This window comes from Oncorhynchus kisutch, unplaced genomic scaffold (genome assembly GCF_002021735.2).
Source record: "Oncorhynchus kisutch isolate 150728-3 unplaced genomic scaffold, Okis_V2 scaffold1552, whole genome shotgun sequence".
In the NCBI taxonomy this organism is placed as follows: domain Eukaryota; kingdom Metazoa; phylum Chordata; class Actinopteri; order Salmoniformes; family Salmonidae; genus Oncorhynchus; species Oncorhynchus kisutch.
Window position 1 is genome coordinate 132,501 of NW_022263497.1, and position 19,987 is coordinate 152,487.

Consider the following 19,987-nt stretch of genomic DNA (forward strand, 5'->3'; position numbering starts at 1 on the left):
ATCTACCTGTTCTGTGTTCTTAGTGTCTGGCCCTGAGGGAACAAGATTGTGAACTATTGTCATGTCCTGTATCTACCTGTCTATACCTGTTCTGTGTTCTTAGTGTCTGGCCCTGAGGGAACAAGATGGGGAACTATTGTCATGTCCTGTATCTACCTGTTCTGTGTTCTTAGTGTCTGGCCCTGAGGGAACAAGATGGTGAACTATTGTCATGTCCTGTATCTACCTGTTCTGTGTTCTTAGTGTCTGGCCCTGAGGGAACAAGATGGTGAACTGTCCTCATGTCCTGTTTCTACCTGTCTATACCTGTTCTGTGTTCTTAGTGTCTGCCCTGTGGGAACAAGATGGTGAACTATTGTCATGTCCTGTATCTACCGGTCTATACCTGTTCTATCTTCTTAGTGTCTGTCCCAAAAGGCACCTTCTTCCCTATGGACCCTGGACGTAGTACCCTATTCTCTATAGGAAATAGGGTGCCACGCTGCTGCCACGTTGCTAAACATTTTGTCACCATGTTCCCTGTACCTCTATCTCAAACACTAATTTACTACAAGCTGCTATCTCTGAGCAAACTACACACAACCATAGACATACACTCATAAACTACACACAGCCATAGACATTCACTCATAAACTACACACAGCCATAGACATTCACTCATAAACTACACACAGCCATAGACATAAACTATTTCAGCTTTTATTTCTTTCATCACATACCCAGTGGGTCCGAAGTTCACGTACACTCAATTAGTATTTGGTAGCATTGCCTTTATATTGTTTAACTTGGGTCAAACGTTTCGGGTAGCCTTCCACAAGCTTCCCACAATAAGTTGGGTGAATTTTGGCCCATTTCTCCTGACAGAGCTGGTGTAACTGAGTCAGGTTTGTAGGCCTCCTTGCTCGCACACGCTTTTTCAGTTCTGCCCACAAATGTTCTATAGGATTGAGGTCAGGGCTTTGTGATGGCCACTCCAATACCTTGACTTTGTTGTCCTTAAGCCATTTTGCCACAACTTTGGAAGTATGCTTGGGGTCGTTGTCCATTTGGAAGACCCATTTGCACCAAGTTTTAACTTCCTGACTGATGTCTTGAGATGTTGCTTCAATATATCCACATAATTTTCTTGCCTCATGATGCCATCTATTTTGTGAAGTGTACCAGTCCCTCCTGCAGCAAAGCACCTCTACAACATGACGCTGCCACCCCCGTGCTTCACGGTTGGGATTGTGTTCTTCTGCTTGCAAGCCTCCCCCTTTTCCTCCAAACATAACGATGGTCATTATGGACAAACAGTTATATTTTTGTTTCATCAGACCAGAGGACATTTCTCCAAAAAGTACAATCTTTGTCCCCATGTGAAGTTGCAAACCGTAGTCTGGCTTTTTATGGCGGTTTTGAAGCAGTGGCTTCTTCCTTGCTGAACGGCCTTTCAGGTTATGTCGATATAGGACTTGTTTTACTGTGGATAGAGATACTTTTGTACCTGTTTCCTCCAGCATCTTCACAAGGTCCTTTGCTGTTGTTCTGGGATTGATTTACACTTTTCGCACCAAATTGCGTTCATCTCTAGGAGACAGAACACGTCTCTTTCCTGAGCGGTATGACGGCTGCGTGGTCCCATGGTGTTTATACTTGCATACTATTGTTTATACAGATGAACGTGGTACCTTCAGGCGTTTGGAAATTGCTCCCAAGGATGAACCAGACTTGGAGGTCTACACATTTTTTTCTGAGGTCTTGACTGATTTCTTTTGGTTTTCGACATGATGTCAAGCAAAGAGGCACTGAGTTTGAAGGTAGACCTTGATAAACATCCACAAGTACACCTCCAATTGACTGAAATAATGTAAATTAGCCTATCAGAAGCTTCTAAAGACATGACATCATTTTCTGGAATTTTCCAAGCTGTTTAAAGGCACAGTCAACTTAGTGTATGTAAACTTCTGACCCACTGGAGTTGTGATACAGGGAATTATAAGTGAAATAATCTGTCTGTAAACAATTGTTGGAAAAATTACTTGTGTCATGCACAAAGTAGATGTCCTAACCGACTTGCCAAAACTATAGTTTGTTAACAAGAAATTTGTGGAGTGGTTGAAAAACTAGTTTTAGTGACTCCAACCTAAGTGTTTGTAGACTTCAACTGTACATTCACTCATAAACTACACACGACCATAGACATACACTGATAAACTACACACGACCATACACACAGATACATATGAACACAAACTAGTGCCAGACAGACACGGGGGTGAAAGAATCTGTCTGTCTGCCTCAGAACATTAGACAGAGAAGATACCATACACACCATATCTAGACAGAGAAGATACCATACACACCATATCTAGACAGAGAAGATACCATACACACCATATCTAGACAGAGAAGATACCATACACACCATATCTAGACAGAGAAGATACCATACACACCATATCTAGACAGAGAAGATACCATACACACCATATCTAGACAGAGAAGATACCATACACACCATATCTAGACAGAGAAGATACCACACACCATATCTAGACAGAGAAGATACCACACACCATATCTAGACAGAGAAGATACCATACACCATATCTAAACAGAGAAGATACCATACACCATATCTAGACAGAGAAGATACCACACACACCATATCTAGACAGAGAAGATACCATACCCACCATATCTAGACAGAGAAGATACCACACACACCATATCTAGGCAGAGAAGATACCATACACACCATATCTAGACAGAGAAGATACCATACACACCATATCTAGACAGAAGATACCACACACACCATATCTAGACAGAGAAGATACCACACACCATATCTAGACAGAGAAGATACCACCCACCATATCTAGGCAGAGAAGATACCACACACACCATATCTAGACAGAGAAGATACCACCCACCATATCTAGACAGAGAAGATACCATACACACCATATCTAGGCAGAGAAGATACCACACACCATATCTAGACAGAGAAGATACCACCCACCATATCTAGGCAGAGAAGATACCACACACCATATCTAGACAGAGAAGATACCACACACCATATCTAAACAGAGAAGATACCATACACACCATATCTAGACAGAGAAGATACCACACACCATATCTAGACAGAGAAGATACCATACACACCATATCTAGACAGAGAAGATACCATACACACCATAGCTAGACAGAGAAGATACCACACACCATATCTAGACAGAGAAGATACCATACACACCATATCTAGACAGAGAAGATACCATACACACCATATCTAGACAGAGAAGATACCATACACACCATATCTAGACAGAGAAGATACCATACACACCATATCTAGACAGAGAAGATACCACCCACCATATCTAGACAGAGAAGATGAGTCACACACCATATCTAGACAGAGAAGATACCACACACCATATCTAGACAGAGAAGATACCATACACACCATATCTAGGCAGAGAAGATACCATACCCACCATATCTAGACAGAGAAGATACCATACACACCATATCTAGACAGAGAAGATACCATACACACCATATCTAGACAGAGAAGATACCACACACACCATATCTAGGCAGAGAAGATACCACACCCACCATATCTAGACAGAAGATACCACACACACCATATCTAGACAGAGAAGATACCACACACCATATCTAGGCAGAGAAGATACCACACACACCATATCTAGACAGAGAAGATACCATACACACCATATCTAGACAGAGAAGATGAGTCAAATCGTTACAATTTTTGAATGTATGTGTGAAGTGATTTGATTGATGGCTTCACAGATCGATTCCTCCTCTCAGCTGGAGTTGCTTCACACCGAAGACAATGAATTCTCTGGTAACACAGATACAAGGATGTAAGATACAGAGAGACCCCTGGCCGGCAGGGCTGAGGGGGGGCAGGGCTGAGGGGAGACAAGGCTTGGGGGGAGGCAGGCAGGGCTGAGGGGAGGCAGGGCTGGGGGGGGGCAGGGCTGGGGGGGGGCAGGGCTGAGGGGAGACAGGGCTGAGGGGAGGCAGGGCTGGGGGGAGGCAGTCAGGGCTGAGGGGAGGCAAGGCTGAGGGGAGGCAGGGCTGAGGGGAGACAGGGCTGGGGGGAGGCAGGGATGAGATGGAGGCACTGAAACTCTTGTACGGGAGACAACAGCAAGGTGATGTGTTGGTTATGTGTTCGTTGTGTGTGTCTGTGCTGAGAAGAACACTGAGATGTGTCTTCTCTGTTAAACTTCTGAAAATTACATGCCACTGTGTGTCTGTGTTAGTGTGTGTGTGTGGTGTGAGTCTACTGTGTGTTAGTGTGGTGTGAGTCTGCTGTGTGTACTTGTATTCCCTAGTGTGTGTGTGTGTTTCTTTACTTCCTCTCTCAGACTCCAGTGTTGATGGATGAAGATGGTTTGTGAGTTCAAGGCCAATGAATCCCTGGTTGATTTGTCAGGATGAATGTGACACTGGAATAATGTGAAGCCATCAGAGTAATGAGGTGACGCTGACCCCCCATCTGGGTCTGTTTGTCTGGTTCCTTCCTCACCAGACACAGGCCACCACCTTCCATTTACCATTACACCCTGCTATAAACCCCAACATATCAGAGATTTACCATTACACCCTGCTATAAACCCCAACATATCAGAGATGTACCATTACAACCTGCTATAAACCCCACTAGAGACATCTAACTAACAACATATCAGAGATTTCCCATTACACCCTGCTATAAACCCCAACATATCAGAGATTTACCATTACACCCTGCTATAAACCCCAACATATCCGAGATTTACCATTACACCCTGCTATAAACCCCACTAGAGACATCTAACTAACAACATATCAGAGATGTACCATTACACCCTGCTATAAACCCCAACATATCAGAGATGTACCATTACAACCTGCTATAAACCCCAACATATCAGAGATTTACCATTACAACCTGCTATAAACCCCACTAGAGACATCTAACTAACAACATATCAGAGATGTACCATTACACCCTGCTATAAACCCCAACATATCAGAGATGTACCATTACACCCTGCTATAAACCCCAACATATCAGAGATTTACCATTACAACCTGCTATAAACCCCAACATATCAGAGATTTACCATTACAACCTGCTATAAACCCCACTAGAGACATCTAACTAACAACATATCAGAGATTTACCATTACAACCTGCTATAAACCCCACTAGAGACATCCAATTTAACAACATATCAGAGATTTACCATTACACCCGGCTATAAACCCCACTAGAGATATCACTAGAGACATCTAACTAACAACATATCAGAGATTTACCATTACACCCTGCTATAAACCCCACTAGAGACATCTAACTAACAACATATCAGAGATTTACCATTACAACCTGCTATAAACCCCACTAGAGACAACCAATTTAACAACATATCAGAGATTTACCATTACACCCTGCTATAAACCCCAACATATCAGAGATTTACCATTACAACCTGCTATAAACCCCAACATATCAGAGATTTACCATTACACCCTGCTATAAACCCCAACATATCAGAGATTTACCATTACACCCTGCTATAAACCACTAGAGACATCCAATTTAACAACATATCAGCGTGTGGAATGAGGACATTCTGTCTCCTTTCTCTCACTGTATTTCACACACTACTGTTTGATCCATAAAATGACTATATAGTTCTGTTGAATTGTTTAACTTTATTTAGACTTTCCAGCAAGACTGGCATGCTTGAAGAACATAAACTGTGGTATTAAAAATTCATTTTTGTATTTTAATAATGCGGTCCCCACCCACTGGGCACAGATGTCCTTTCAGTATCTAGTTTTGATTTCAATTTGGTTGAGTTGTCAGCTAATGTGAATTCAACATGAAAACAGAGCAGAACAGAGGCAGACAGACAGGCAGGCAACACAGACAGGCAGGAGTGGAGAGACTCATTGAGTAGAGGGAGAAGGGTAACTGGGAAGATTTTCCAACTCAGAGAAAAGGAGTGGAAGTCTCTGTCTCTATCTCTCTCTCTCTCTCTCAGCTCACAATCAGGGCTTTGAGTCACCAGAGGAGGGTTTGGAATGGAAATGAACTGAATGATTGACAGAGAGATGGTGAGAAAGAAAGAGAGAGAGAGAGAGAGTAGGGGAGGTAGAGAGAAGAAGAGAGGGATGTCGACTTTGTCTCCAGTTTGTAGACTGGTTATGGACACACACACAGCAGGGGGTGTATTTTTTATTTCCTTGTCCTCAGCAGAAACCTCCGCCGACACACTACCGATCTTCCCGCTGTCGTCATGACTACATGCTGCTCAGAGAGAGACGAGTGTTGCCTTTGTGTGTGTGTGCGCACATGCGTGTGTGTGTATCCCGATGCAGTCCTCTCTAAAGATGACCACGTCCCAGTGAATCAACTCAACACTAACACTATGGCTGGGCCCAAATAGCACCCTACACTATGTCCAAATATAGTGCACTACTTTTGACCAGGACCCATAGGGAAATAAGTGCACTATGTAGGGAATAGGGTGCCATTTGGGACTCAGCCCTAAAGCAAGCTGTCAGTCTCTCAACAACCACCAGGATGAATGATAAACCAACATTTGTGACTCAGCCTGAAGCAAGCTGTCAGTCTCTCAACAACCACCAGGATACAACCACTAGGATGAATGATAAACCAACATTTGGGACTCAGTCTATAGCAAGCTGTCAGTCTCTCAACAACCACCAGGATACAATCACCAGAATGAATGATAAACCACCATGAGCCAAGTCCTCAACACAGTGTTTTACCCCCTGGATGGATGACAGTAACCATCAGTAAGACAGCCCAATAGGAGTAATCTGTGTTCTACCCCCTGGATGGATGACAGTAACCATCAGTAAGACAGCCCAATAGGAGTAATCTGTGTTTTACCCCCTGGATGGATGACAGTAACCATCAGTAAGACAGCCCAATAGGAGTAATCTGTGTTTTACCCCCTGGATGGATGACAGTAACCATCAGTAAGACAGCCCAATAGGAGTTGTCTAGAATGCAATGTCCCGATCAACCTTGAAGATGCCTTTCTCCACACCAGCAGTAATGACATTTACACGGATTTAAGGTTTTATTTAAGATTGGCTCGGAGGCGGTGGAACGTAGACAATATTAGACAATTCCATTATCATTGATTAAATCGTCTCCGTGGTTATACGGTAATCAATGACAATAAAAGTGTGAAATTGACGCGTCAAAGTGGGTGATGACAGACTGTGTTGAGGACTTGGCTCATGGTGGTGATGACAGACTGTGTTGAGGACTTGGCTCATGGTGGTGATGACAGACTGTGTTGAGGACTTGGCTCATGGTGGTGATGACAGACTGTGTTGAGGACTTGGCTCATGGTGGTGATGACAGACTGTGTTGAGGACTTGGCTCATGGTGGTGATGACAGACTGTGTTGAGGACTTGGCTCATGTTGGTTGATGACAGACTGTGTTGAGGACTTGGCTCATGGTGGTGATGACAGACTGTGTTGAGGACTTGGCTCATGGTGGTTGATGACAGACTGTGTTGAGGACTTGGCTCATGGTGGTGATGACAGACTGTGTTGAGGACTTGGCTCATGGTGGTGATGACAGACTGTGTTGAGGACTTGGCTCATGGTGGTGATGACAGACTGTGTTGAGGACTTGGCTCATGGTGGTTTATCATTCATCCTGGTGGTTGATGACAGACTGTGTTGAGGACTTGGCTCATGGTGGTGATGACAGACTGTGTTGAGGACTTGGCTCATGGTGGTTGATGACCAACACAGCCATGTCACCATGAGCCATGTCCTCAACACAGTCTGTCATCACCACCATGAGCCAAGTCCTCAACACAGTCTGTCATCACCACCGTGAGCCAAGTCCTCAACACAGTCTGTCATCACCACCATGAGCCAAGTCCTCAACACAGTCTGTCATCAACCACCAGGATGAATGATAAACCACTATGAGCCAAGTCCTCAACACAGTCTGTCATCACCACCATGAGCCAAGTCCTCAACACAGTCTGTCATCACCACCATGAGCCAAGTCCTCAACACAGTCTGTCATCAACCACCAGGATGAATGATAAACCACCATGAGCCAAGTCCTCAACACAGTCTGTCATCACCACCATGAGCCAAGTCCTCAACACAGTCTGTCATCAACCACCATGAGCCAAGTCCTCAACACAGTCTGTCATCACCACCATGAGCCAAGTCCTCAACACAGTCTGTCATCACCACCATGAGCCAAGTCCTCAACACAGTCTGTCATCACCACCATGAGCCAAGTCCTCAACACAGTCTGTCATCACCACCATGAGCCAAGTCCTCAACACAGTCTGTCATCACCACCATGAGCCGAGTCCTCAACACAGTCTGTCATCAACCACCATGAGCCAAGTCCTCAACACAGTCTGTCATCACCACCATGAGCCAAGTCCTCAACACAGTCTGTCATCACCACCATGAGCCAAGTCCTCAACAATGTCTGTCATCACCACCATGAGCCAAGTCCTCAACACAGTCTGTCATCACCACCATGAGCCAAGTCCTCAACACAGTCTGTCATCACCACCATGAGCCAAGTCCTCAACACAGTCTGTCATCAACCACCAGGATGAATGATAAACCACCATGAGCCAAGTCCTCAACACAGTCTGTCATCACCACCATGAGCCAAGTCCTCAACACAGTCTGTCATCACCACCATGAGCCAAGTCCTCAACACAGTCTGTCATCAACCACCAGGATGAATGATAAACCACCATGAGCCAAGTCCTCAACACAGTCTGTCATCACCACCATGAGCCAAGTCCTCAACACAGTCTGTCATCAATCACCATGAGCCAAGTCCTCAACACAGTCTGTCATCACCACCATGAGCCAAGTCCTCAACACAGTCTGTCATCACCACCATGAGCCAAGTCCTCAACACAGTCTGTCATCACCACCATGAGCCAAGTCCTCAACACAGTCTGTCATCAACCACCATGAGCCAAGTCCTCAACACAGTCTGTCATCACCACCATGAGCCAAGTCCTCAACACAGTCTGTCATCAACCACCATGAGCCAAGTCCTCAACACAGTCTGTCATCACCACCATGAGCCAAGTCCTCAACACAGTCTGTCATCAACCACCATGAGCCAAGTCCTCAACACAGTCTGTCATCACCACCATGAGCCAAGTCCTCAACACAGTCTGTCATCAACCAACATGAGCCAAGTCCTCAACACAGTCTGTCATCACCACCATGAGCCAAGTCCTCAACACAGTCTGTCATCACCACCATGAGCCAAGTCCTCAACACAGTCTGTCATCACCCACTTTGACGCGTCAATTTCACACTTTTATTGTCATTGATTACCGTATAACCACGGCGACGATTTAATCAATGATAATGGAATTGTCTAATATTGTCTACGTTCCACCGCCTCCGAGCCAATCTTAAATAAAACCTTAAATCCGTGTAAATGTCATTACTGCTGGTGTGGAGAAAGGCATCTTCAAGGTTGATCGGGACATTGCATTCTAGACAACTCCTATTGGGCTGTCTTACTGATGGTTACTGTCATCCATCCAGGGGGTAAAACACAGATTACTCCTATTGGGCTGTCTTACTGATGGTTACTGTCATCCATCCAGGGGGTAAAACACAGATTACTCCTATTGGGTTGTCCTACTGATGGTTACTGTCATCCATCCAGGGGGTAGAACACAGATTACTCCTATTGGACTGTCTTACTGATGGTTACTGTCATCCATCCAGGGGGTAAAACACAGATTACTTATTGATGGTTACTGTCATCCATCCAGGGGGTAAAACACAGATTACTCCTATTGGGCTGTCTTACTGATGGTTACTGTCATCCATCCCGGGGGTAAAACACAGATTACTCCTATTGGGCTGTCTTACTGATGGTTACTGTCATCCATCCAGGGGGTAGAACACAGATTACTCCTATTGATGGTTTTACTGATGGTTACTGTCATCCATCCAGGGGGTAGAACACAGATTACTCCTATTGATGGTCTTATTGATGGTTACTGTCATCCATCCAGGGGGTAGAACACAGATTACTCCTATTGATGGTCTTATTGATGGTTACTGTCATCCAACCAACAAACATACAGATCTTGACTTTTAAAAACGGATCATCCTAAAAATCCTTGACATTCTTGTTCCCGTTCAGTGAGAACGACAGACAGACATGTAACCCTGACAACCAGAAAATAATCACTTTCTCTAAATGTCAAGTTTAAATTAAAACAAGTTCTCATATTTAACCATTCTCTGTGTTTATGACAGGGATGTTTTATCTTGTCTCTGACTCCAGGGCATCTCCTCTCTTCATGTCGTTTAGTAGGACGGTTACTGCCCGCACGGCACACATACACACACAGTGCTATACAGACACGCACACACACACTGCTACTTCGTCCAACAGTTTTAATCAGGAGACCCAGAACAGTGTCTGTGTGTGTGTGTGTCTGTCTGTCTGTCTGTCTGTCTCTGTGTGTGTGTCTGTCTGTCTGTGTCTGTCTCTGTGTGTGTGTCTGTCTGTCTGTCTCTGTGTGTCTGTCTGTCTGTCTGTGTGTGTGTCTGTCTCTGTGTGTGTGTGTCTGTCTGTCTGTGTCTGTCTCTGTGTGTGTGTCTGTCTGTCTGTGTGTGTGTCTGTCTCTGTGTGTGTGTGTCTGTCTGTCTGTGTCTCTGTGTGTGTGTCTGTCTGTCTGTGTGTGTGTCTGTCTCTGTGTGTGTCTGTCTGTCTGTCTGTGTCTGTCTCTGTGTGTGTGTCTGTCTGTCTGTGTGTGTGTGTCTGTCTGTCTGTGTGTGTGTCTGTCTCTGTGTGTGTGTGTCTGTCTGTCTGTGTCTGTCTCTGTGTGTGTGTCTGTCTGTCTGTCTCTGTGTGTGTGTGTCTGTCTGTCTGTGTCTGTGTGTGTGTGTGTGTCTGTCTGTCTCTGTGTCTGTGTGTAAAAAGGCAGTGTTGGACACCAGGTCCTCTCACTCCTTTTCAGACAGTGGAACATTGTATGAATAGTAGTCTATCAGTAGGATAATCCTGTGTCCCAATCTGCACTCTGTAGTGCATTATGGGCCCCGGTCAGAAGTAGTGCACTAAATAGAGAATAGGGTGCGTGTTTGGGACACAACCCTAGGAGGAACCCTGTAGCGTCTCCTGTCTGATCATCTGCCTCACAGAATCCCTGTGATCAACCAGACGAAGGGAATATTACATTTCTCCTTTTATCTCTTAGTACTCGTTATCCACACTTCCTCACTCTGTCCCTCCCTCGTTATCCACACTTCTTCACTCTGTCCCTGCCTCGTTATCCACACTTCCTCACTCTGTCCCTGCCTCGTTATCCACACTTCCTCACTCTGTCCCTGCCTCGTTATCCACACTTTCTCACTCTGTCCCTGCCTCGTTATCCACACTTCCTCACTCTGTCCCTGCCTCGTTATCCACACTTCCTCACTCTGTCCCTGCCTCGTTATCCACACTTCCTCACTCTGTCCCTGCCTCGTTATCCACACTTCCTCACTCTGTCCCTGCCTCGTTATCCACACTTCCTCACTCTGTCCCTGCCTCGTTATCCACACTTCCTCACTCTGTCCCTGCCTCGTTATCCACACTTTCTCACTCTGTCCCTCCCTCGTTATCCACACTTTCTCACTCTATCCCTCCCTCGTTATCCACACTTTCTCACTCTATCCCTCCCTCGTTATCCACACTTTCTCACTCTGTCCCTCCCTCGTTATCCACACTTCCTCACTCTGTCCCTCCCTCGTTATCCACACTTCCTCACTCTGCCCTTCCCTCGTTATCCACACTTTCTCACTCTGTCCCTCCCTCGTTATCCACACTTTCTCACTCTGTCCCTCCCTCGTTATCCACACTTTCTCACTCTGTCCCTCCCTCGTTATCCACGCTTTCTCACTCTGTCCCTCCCTCGTTATCCACACTTTCTCACTCTGTCCCTGCCTCGTTATCCACACTTTCTCACTCTGTCCCTCCCTCGTTATCCACACTTTCTCACTCTGTCCCTCCCTCGTTATCCACACTTTCTCACTCTGTCCCTGCCTCGTTATCCACACTTTCTCACTCTGTCCCTCCCTCGTTATCCACACTTCCTCACTCTGTCCCTCCCTCGTTATCCACACTTCCTCACTATGTCCCTGCCTCATTCACCTCGCCACTACGTTTACTATCATGTTCATCATCTCTCTGTTCATCTCACCACTATGTTTAGTTTAGTGCACTACATAGGGCACTACATAGGGCACTACATAGGGCATTGTATAGGGAGTTCAGAAGCATTTGAGTGTTCACCTTAAGGCTGTACATCTCAGCTCTTAGAGAAATCAGGAAATGGTTCTCTCACCCTCTGAATGCATCTTCTCTTTTCCCAGCTTCCCTTACCCAGGCACTCCTCCCTTTCCTCCCCTCCTTCCCCTCCTCTCACCTTCCCAGCTTCCCTTACCCAGGCCCTCCTCCCTTTCCTTTCCTTTCCTCTCCTTCCCCATCCTCTCTCACCTTCCCAGCTTCCCTTACTCAGGCCCTCCTCCCTTTCCTCTCCTTCCCCATCCTCTCTCACCTTCCCAGCTTCCCTTACTCAGGCCCTCCTCCCTTTCCTCTCCTTCCCCATCCTCTCTCACCTTCCCAGCTTCCCTTACTCAGGCCCTCCTCCCTTTCCTTTCCTCTCCTTCCCTCCTTTCCCATCCTCTCTCACCTTCCCAGCTTCCCTTACCCAGGCCCTCTCTTTCCTCTCCTCCCCTCCTTCCTCATCCTCTCTCACCTTCTGGCAGTGAGTCCTGTGCGGTGCCTTGGCCATCGTAGACTCTGTAACAGCAATGTGTCCCTGACTGTATGAAATGAAATGGGACTGGCCATGTAATTGGCCCTGTGGGGACTGTTCCCCTCCAATAACACGGTTCCTGATTGGCTTTCAGATTAAATATCTCTGGCAGATAAAGGGTGAGTCCCAAATGGAACCCTGCTCCCTCTATAGTACACTACATTTGACCAGGGCCCTATTCCCTATATAGTACACTACATTTGACCAGGGCCTATATGTTGCCATTTGGGATGCAGACAAGGTAGAATAAACAAAGGAAGGATTCTATTCCTGTCTCTGTCTCTCTCTCTCTCTCTCTCTCTCTCTCGTCTCATCTTGGTTGGCTTGTGTCTGACACGACGGCTGGACCCTAGGGAGAGGACAGATGGGACTCTGTGGTCTCTCTCTCTCTCTCTCTCTCTCTCTCTCTCTCTCTCTCTCTCTCCATTTCAAGGGGCTTTATTGGTATGGGAAACGTGTTTACATTGCCAAAGCAAGTGAAGTAGATAAAAAAATCAAAGTGAAATAAACTGTCTGTATGTCAAAGCTTTCCTTAAGTTAGGGTCAGTCACAGTGGTCAGGTATTCTGCCGCTGTGTACTCTCTGTTTAGGGTCAGTCACAGTGGTCAGGTATTCTGCCGCTGTGTAATCTCTGTTTAGGGTCAGTCACAGTGGTCAGGTATTCTGCCACTGTGTAATCTCTGTTTAGGGTCAGTCACAGTGGACAGGTATTCTGCCGCTGTGTAATCTCTGTTTAGGGTCAGTCACAGTGGTCAGGTATTCTGCCACTGTGTAATCTCTGTTTAGGGTCAGTCACAGTGGACAGGTATTCTGCCGCTGTGTAATCTCTGTTTAGGGTCAGTCACAGTGGTCAGGTATTCTGCCACTGTGTACTCTCTGTTTAGGGTCAGTCACAGTGGTCAGGTATTCTGCCGCTGTGTAATCTCTGTTTAGGGTCAGTCACAGTGGACAGGTATTCTGCCGCTGTGTAATCTCTGTTTAGGGTCAGTCACAGTGGTCAGGTATTCTGCCACTGTGTACTCTCTGTTTAGGGTCAGTCACAGTGGACAGGTATTCTGCCACTGTGTAATCTCTGTTTAGGGTCAGTCACAGTGGACAGGTATTCTGCCGCTGTGTAATCTCTGTTTAGGGTCAGTCACAGTGGTCAGGTATTCTGCCACTGTGTACTCTCTGTTTAGGGTCAGTCACAGTGGACAGGTATTCTGCCGCTGTGTAATCTCTGTTTAGGGTCAGTCACAGTGGACAGGTATTCTGCCGCTGTGTAATCTCTGTTTAGGGTCAGTCACAGTGGTCAGGTATTCTGCCGCTGTGTACTCTCTGTTTAGGGTCAGTCACAGTGGACAGGTATTCTGCCGCTGTGTAATCTCTGTTTAGGGTCAGTCACAGTGGACAGGTATTCTGCCGCTGTGTACTCTCTGTTTAGGGTCAGTCACAGTGGTCAGGTATTCTGCCGCTGTGTAATCTCTGTTTAGGGTCAGTCACAGTGGTCAGGTATTCTGCCGCTGTGTAATCTCTGTTTAGGGTCAGTCACAGTGGTCAGGTATTCTGCCGCTGTGTAATCTCTGTTTAGGGTCAGTCACAGTGGTCAGGTATTCTGCCGCTGTGTACTCTCTGTTTAGGGCCAAATAGCATTCTAGTTTGCTCTGTTTTTTTGTTAATTCTTTCCAATGTGTCAAGTAATTATCTTTTTGTTTACTCATGATTTGGTTGGGTCTAATTGTGTTGCTGTCCTGGGGCTCTGTGGGGTGTGGTTGTGTTTGTGAACAGAGCCCCAGGACCAGCTTGCTTAGGGGACTCTTCTCCAGGTTCATCTCTCTGTAGGTGATGGCTTTGTTATGGAAGGTTTGGGAATCTCTTCCTTTTAGGTGGTTGTAGAATTTAACGTCTCTTTTCTGGATTTTGATCATTAGTGGGTATCGGCCGAATTCTGCTCTGCGTTATTTGATGTTTTTTACGATGTACAATGAGGATATTTTTTTCTCTCTCTCCCTGTTGTTCTGGTCACTTCCTGCTGAGTGAGAAAGATCACTTGTTGTTCTGGTCACTATTTCCTGCTGAGAGAGAAAGATCACTTGTTGTTCTGGTCACTACTTCCTGCTGAGAGAGAAAGATCACTTGTTCTAGTCACTACTTCCTGCTGAGAGAGAAAGATCACTTGTTCTAGTCATTACTTCCTGCTGAGAGAGAAAGATCACTTGTTCTAGTCACTACTTCCTGCTGAGAGAGAAAGATAACTTGTTCTGGTCACTTCCTGCTGAGACAGAAAGATCACTTGTTCTAGTCACTACTTCCTGCTGAGAGAGATGTTACCTGATGAGGGTCTTAATACCAGTCTGTTACCAGTCTGTTACCTGAGGAGGGTCTGAATACCAGTCTGTTACCTGAGGAGGGTCTTAATACCAGTCTGTTACCTGAGGAGGGTCTTAATACCAGTCTGTTACCTGAGGAGGGTCTTAATACCAGTCTGTTACCAGTCTGTTACCTGAGGAGGGTCTGAATACCAGTCTGTTACCTGAGGAGGGTCTTAATACCAGTCTGTTACCTGAGGAGGGTCTGAATACCAGTGTGTTACCTGAGGAGGGTCTTAATACCAGTCTGTCACCAGTCTGTTACCTGATGAGGGTCTTAATACCAGTCTGTTACCAGTCTGTTACCTGAGGAGGGTCTGAATACCAGTCTGTTACCTGAGGAGGGTCTTAATACCAGTCTGTTACCTGAGGAGGGTCTGAATACCAGTCTGTTACCTGAGGAGGGTCTTAATACCAGTATGTATGGGGTGGCAGGGTAGCCTAGTGGTTAGAGCGTTGGACTAGTAACCGGAAGGTTGTGAGTTCAAACCCCCGAGCTGACAAGGTACAAATCTGTCGTTCTGCCCCTGAACAGGCAGTTAACCCACTGTTCCTAGGCCGTCATTGAAAATAAGAATGTGTTCTTAACTGACTTGCCTGGTTAAATAAAGGTAAAATTAAATTTAAAAAAAAATACCAGTCTGTTACCTGAGGAGGGTCTTTATACCAGTCTGTTACCTGTCTGTTACCTGAGGAGGGTCTGAATACCAGTCTGTTACCTGAGGAGGGTCTTAATACCAGTCTGTTACCAGTCTGTTACCTGAGGAGGGTCTGAATACCAGTCTGCTACCTGTCTGTTACCTGAGGAGGGTCTTAATACCAGTCTGTTACCTGAGGAGGGTCTGAATACCAGTCTGTTACCTATCTGTTACCTGAGGAGGGTCTTAATACCAGTCTGTTACCTGAGGCGGGTCTGAATACCAGTATGTTACCTGAGGAGGGTCTTTATACCAGTCTGTTACCTGAGGAGGGTCTGAATATCAGTCTGTTACCTGAGGAGGGTCTGAATACCAGTCTGTTACCTGAGGAGGGTCTTAATACCAGTCTGTTACCTGAGGAGGGTCTTAATACCAGTCTGTTACCTGAGGAGGGTCTGAATACCAGTCTGCTACCTGTCTGTTACCTGAGGAGGGTCTGAATACCAGTCTGTTACCTGAGGAGGGTCTGAATATCAGTCTGTTACCTGAGGAGGGTCTGAATACCAGTGTGTTACCTGAGGAGGGTCTTAATACCAGTCTGTTACCAGTCTGTTACCTGAGGAGGGTCTTAATACCAGTCTGTTACCAGTCTGTTACCTGAGGAGGGTCTGAATACCAGTCTGTTACCTGAGGAGGGTCTTAATACCAGTCTGTTACCTGAGGAGGGTCTGAATACCAGTCTGTTACCTGAGGAGGGTCTTAATACCAGTATGTATGGGGCGGCAGGGTAGCCTAGTGGTTAGAGCGTTGGACTAGTAACCGGAAGGTTGTGAGTTCAAACCCCCGAGCTGACAAGGTACAAATCTGTCGTTCTGCCCCTGAACAGGCAGTTAACCCACTGTTCCTAGGCCGTCATTGAAAGTAAGAATGTGTTCTTAACTGACTTGCCTGGTTAAATAAAGGTAAAATTAAATTTAAAAAAAAATACCAGTCTGTTACCTGAGGAGGGTCTTTATACCAGTCTGTTACCTGTCTGTTACCTGAGGAGGGTCTGAATACCAGTCTGTTACCTGAGGAGGGTCTTAATACCAGTCTGTTACCTGAGGAGGGTCTTAATACCAGTCTGTTACCAGTCTGTTACCTGAGGAGGGTCTTAATACCAGTCTGTTACCAGTCTGTTACCTGAGGAGGGTCTGAATACCAGTCTGCTACCTGTCTGTTACCTGAGGAGGGTCTTAATACCAGTCTGTTACCTGAGGCGGGTCTGAATACCAGTATGTTACCTGAGGAGGGTCTTTATACCAGTCTGTTACCTGAGGAGGGTCTGAATATCAGTCTGTTACCTGAGGAGGGTCTGAATACCAGTCTGTTACCTGAGGAGGGTCTTAATACCAGTCTGTTACCTGAGGAGGGTCTTAATACCAGTCTGTTACCTGAGGAGGGTCTTAATACCAGTCTGTTACCAGTCTGTTACCTGAGGAGGGTCTTAATACCAGTCTGTTACCAGTCTGTTACCTGAGGAGGGTCTGAATACCAGTCTGCTACCTGTCTGTTACCTGAGGAGGGTCTTAATACCAGTCTGTTACCTGAGGCGGGTCTGAATACCAGTATGTTACCTGAGGAGGGTCTTTATACCAGTCTGTTACCTGAGGAGGGTCTGAATATCAGTCTGTTACCTGAGGAGGGTCTGAATACCAGTCTGTTACCTGAGGAGGGTCTTAATACCAGTCTGTTACCTGAGGAGGGTCTTAATACCAGTCTGTTACCTGAGGAGGGTCTGAATACCAGTCTGCTACCTGTCTGTTACCTGAGCAGGGTCTGAATACCAGTCTGTTACCTGAGGAGGGTCTGAATATCAGTCTGTTACCTGAGGAGGGTCTGAATACCAGTCTGTTACCTGAGGAGGGTCTTAATACCAGTCTGTTACCAGTCTGTTACCTGAGGAGGGTCTTAATACCAGTATGTTACCTGTCTGTTACCTGAGGAGGGTCTTAATACCAGTCTGTTACCTGAGGAGGGTCTGAATACCAGTCTGTTACCTGTCTGTTACCTGAGGAGGGTCTTAATACCAGTCTGTTACCTGAGGCGGGTCTGAATACCAGTATGTTACCTGAGGAGGGTCTTTATACCAGTCTGTTACCTGAGGAGGGTCTGAATATCAGTCTGTTACCTGAGGAGGGTCTGAATACCAGTCTGTTACCTGAGGAGGGTCTTAATACCAGTCTGTTACCTGAGGAGGGTCTTAATACCAGTCTGTTACCTGAGGAGGGTCTGAATACCAGTCTGCTACCTGTCTGTTACCTGAGGAGGGTCTGAATACCAGTCTGTTACCTGAGGAGGGTCTGAATATCAGTCTGTTACCTGAGGAGGGTCTGAATACCAGTGTGTTACCTGAGGAGGGTCTTAATACCAGTCTGTTACCTGAGGAGGGTCTTAATACCAGTCTGTTACCAGTCTGTTACCTGAGGAGGGTCTGAATACCAGTCTGTTACCTGAGGAGGGTCTTAATACCAGTCTGTTACCAGTCTGTTACCTGAGGAGGGTCTGAATACCAGTCTGTTACCTGAGGAGGGTCTTAATACCAGTCTGTTACCTGAGGAGGGTCTGAATACCAGTCTGTTACCTGAGGAGGGTCTTAATACCAGTATGTATGGGGCGGCAGGGTAGCCTAGTGGTTAGAGCGTTGGACTAGTAACCGGAAGGTTGTGAGTTCAAACCCCCGAGCTGACAAGGTACAAATCTGTCGTTCTGCCCCTGAACAGGCAGTTAACCCACTGTTCCTAGGCCGTCATTGAAAATAAGAATGTGTTCTTAACTGACTTGCCTGGTTAAATAAAGGTAAAATAAATTTAAAAAAAATACCAGTCTGTTACCTGAGGAGGGTCTTTATACCAGTCTGTTACCTGTCTGTTACCTGAGGAGGGTCTGAATACCAGTCTGTTACCTGAGGAGGGTCTTAATACCAGTCTGTTACCAGTCTGTTACCTGAGGAGGGTCTGAATACCAGTCTGCTACCTGTCTGTTACCTGAGGAGGGTCTTAATACCAGTCTGTTACCTGAGGAGGGTCTGAATACCAGTCTGTTACCTATCTGTTACCTGAGGAGGGTCTTAATACCAGTCTGTTACCTGAGGCGGGTCTGAATACCAGTATGTTACCTGAGGAGGGTCTTTATACCAGTCTGTTACCTGAGGAGGGTCTGAATATCAGTCTGTTACCTGAGGAGGGTCTGAATACCAGTCTGTTACCTGAGGAGGGTCTTAATACCAGTCTGTTACCTGAGGAGGGTCTTAATACCAGTCTGTTACCTGAGGAGGGTCTGAATACCAGTCTGCTACCTGTCTGTTACCTGAGGAGGGTCTGAATACCAGTCTGTTACCTGAGGAGGGTCTGAATATCAGTCTGTTACCTGAGGAGGGTCTGAATACCAGTGTGTTACCTGAGGAGGGTCTTAATACCAGTCTGTTACCAGTCTGTTACCTGAGGAGGGTCTTAATACCAGTCTGTTACCAGTCTGTTACCTGAGGAGGGTCTGAATACCAGTCTGTTACCTGAGGAGGGTCTTAATACCAGTCTGTTACCTGAGGAGGGTCTGAATACCAGTCTGTTACCTGAGGAGGGTCTTAATACCAGTATGTATGGGGCGGCAGGGTAGCCTAGTGGTTAGAGCGTTGGACTAGTAACCGGAAGGTTGTGAGTTCAAACCCCCGAGCTGACAAGGTACAAATCTGTCGTTCTGCCCCTGAACAGGCAGTTAACCCACTGTTCCTAGGCCGTCATTGAAAGTAAGAATGTGTTCTTAACTGACTTGCCTGGTTAAATAAAGGTAAAATTAAATTTAAAAAAAAATACCAGTCTGTTACCTGAGGAGGGTCTTTATACCAGTCTGTTACCTGTCTGTTACCTGAGGAGGGTCTGAATACCAGTCTGTTACCTGAGGAGGGTCTTAATACCAGTCTGTTACCTGAGGAGGGTCTTAATACCAGTCTGTTACCAGTCTGTTACCTGAGGAGGGTCTTAATACCAGTCTGTTACCAGTCTGTTACCTGAGGAGGGTCTGAATACCAGTCTGCTACCTGTCTGTTACCTGAGGAGGGTCT